This window comes from Apis dorsata, unplaced genomic scaffold (assembly GCF_000469605.1).
Source record: "Apis dorsata unplaced genomic scaffold, Apis dorsata 1.3 scaffold_52, whole genome shotgun sequence".
Classification (NCBI taxonomy): Eukaryota; Metazoa; Arthropoda; class Insecta; order Hymenoptera; family Apidae; genus Apis; species Apis dorsata.
Genome location: NW_006263353.1, coordinates 3,306,716 through 3,309,553, shown reverse-complemented (window position 1 = coordinate 3,309,553; position 2,838 = coordinate 3,306,716). Strand labels below are relative to the sequence as shown.

The following is a 2,838-nucleotide window of genomic DNA, read 5'->3' as shown; positions in this document are numbered from 1 at the left end:
TATATATATATATATATATATATATATATATATATACACGGAGGATGGTGAAAGTTTCGTCGTCGTTTCGAAGTATCAGTTTTATTTCACTTCGTTCGTACTATCGTTGTGTGTTTGCACGAGGAAATTTATTGCCGCCTCTGAGAATTAATTGTTGACGGTATCATGAATCAACGTACGGGTGTTTGTCGATGGATAAATCAGGTTCAAACACACCGTGTATAGCATAACACGTCAAACTTGCATAATATTAAACCGCTAATACGTCTGGCCCGCGCGGGAACTTTCCACTGGCGGCCATTTCTCCTTCCACGGCGCGACCTTGCCCAAAGTGTGGCGCCATCAAGAATAGGGGGAATTTTCGATGGAACTAATGCATAATCCTTTTTAATTACGCAGTGAAACTTCTTTTTTTTTTTTTTTAATGCTAACTCGTGATTTTGTAGCCTTTTTATCTTTGATTCGTGATTTTTTTTTTAAACTAGCATAATCTTTTAATTTTTATAGTGTCGTATATTCGTAATAATTCCAAGTTAAAAATTTGGCAATACTTATATTATCGATTTTTTCTTCGCGATTTAATCGCCTTTTTCGTCATAAGGATCCAGGATTTTTTCTTATTCGGAGCTGGAATTGTTAAATTTTTAATTTTTTATCCTATATCTATGAGATGCGATGCGCGATAGAAATGGTAATGGTTTTTAAGATGTTTGGTTTATGTAACTATCGAAATACGTGAAGTAAGTAAATATTGAAAAGTAAAATATTCGATTGCATAAATAATGATGCATAAAAGCATACAACGTAGAACAGAGAAAGAAAATTTATAGTATTCAGTTGAAGTTTAGTTTATGACAATGTCATAAAGAATTTTAATTTTCAACATTTTACGACACTACAAATTTATAAAAGATTACATGAACGTAATAAAGTGTAATGTGGTAGATAAATTGACAAAAGACAACAATGTAAATGAAAAAAATAACGTGATCTCAATAAATAAATTTTTACGATCGTAAAAATAAAAATCTAGATTATCGATGTACAATTTTATTATATAAATCGTTTTCTCTTATCTGCTCTTAATAATTTTTCTTTCAACAGTTTTAATCGTGATAAAGAATGTATCGATTATATGTATTACATTTTACATACACGGTATTTTTCAAACATGGACACATCCTCTCAGGCGTGTCTTATTTTTCCAAAGATCTTGTCACCTGATCTAAAAGATCAACAATGGTTCATTAATTTTAAATAGCAAATGAAAATTCAAGGCGGCTCCAAACATATTCAAAAATGTTATGCGTACATTGAAGTAAATATTACCACAGAATTTCTACGTCGTTCACTTTACACGTGATTCCGGATTTTGAAAAGAAAGAAAGAAAGAAAAAAAAAAAAAGAAGAGAGGGATGTAAATTGTATGATTTCAAGCACGTGGTTTGAGAAAAAAGATAAATAAGAGCACGTGATTAGAAATTTTGTCTTGCTATCTCTATGTCTCGATTTTCGAGACAAATATTTACCGATCTAGCTATTGAATAATCAGTTTTCAAACTTTAATGTCGCCTTGTGATCCTCCTAAGACTAGACTTTGCCATATTCCGCTATAAAATACGAGATGTTATAAATTACCACCCAGAGATCCCAACAAAAAGCTGGAAAGAGAAAGGAATAAAATATATTTTGAAGCTTATTCGTTCCAGAAAACAATAAAAAAGGAATGAAATATAAATAAAATATCCATCCAATCTAATCTATCGAGATACTATCATTGTTACTAGAAATTACGATTTTTATTGTGAACTATAAATATGAACTGTAACGAAGAAATTAATTACATAACTTTTTTTCTACACTTTAAAAATGTAACAAAACTGAAAACCTAACCTACATCAAAATATCACCATCGTTACAAATCAGAATTTCTCTCATTAACTAATAAAAATTTATAACTTCTCGATCAGCCTGCATCATATATATTTCCAAAATTTCCATTAACTGAAATTGGTTAATTGAAGTTCTGCGCGATAAAAGCATCGCGCTCTTCGATTCGATATCGTCTTAATTATTCGAAACATCGATCGACTGTCGCGAATCTCGCGACAGCTGTGCAAATCTCTCTCTCCTCTACTTTACACTCTACAGAGAGCATTATTTAATCGTATAAATAAATCCATTATACACGAATCGATAGGAGAGGATAGGAGAGAGATGAGAGGTGATCAAGAAGCGAAAGATACGGGAGAAAGATTGACCATTGCGATCACACACGCTCGATTATTTCTATCCGCGAAATGAATGAAAACAACGAATCCCATTCGCGGGATGTGTTGACACATGGAATGAGGTAACGATCGTTGCCCGATCGTTGATGATGGCCTCTCGACGCAACTGTCGTCCAGCGTCAGGTGTTCGAGCATCGATTCCGTCATCATCCGCGAACAATTTTTGCTTCGAATAGATCCGGATGGATTTTATCGATCAAATTTCTACCACGGTACGTCCAAAAACATACTTTTTTTTCTTTTGTGTATTTGTGCTTCTCTTCTTCTTCTTCTTCTTCTTCTTCTTTTTTTCGTAATAAGATGTATAATTGTGAAGAATTTGTTCTGGGTGTTTTATTGTTCTAAAAAAAGAAACGAAGGAATCGTGAGAATGTTAAAAATTTTGTTTTCTATAAGGGGATTAATATTCGAAAAAAAATTCGTCGATAATTTTCTACTTTTCTAGATACAATTATTCGAATTAATTTTGTTTTCTTCGTGTTTAAAAAAATTATTCGTTATATAAAAGACCATCAATGTTCCATTACGGAATTAAGAATAACAAATT

At 32.1% G+C, this 2,838-nt stretch overlaps 1 long non-coding RNA gene across 1 annotated transcript in view; it reads right to left on the bottom strand.

Annotated features, from left to right (window-relative positions):
• Positions 1-2,838, bottom strand: part of LOC102677284 — a 34,983-nt gene that overhangs the window by 548 nt on the left and 31,597 nt on the right. The gene's annotated exons all lie outside the window — the stretch shown is intronic.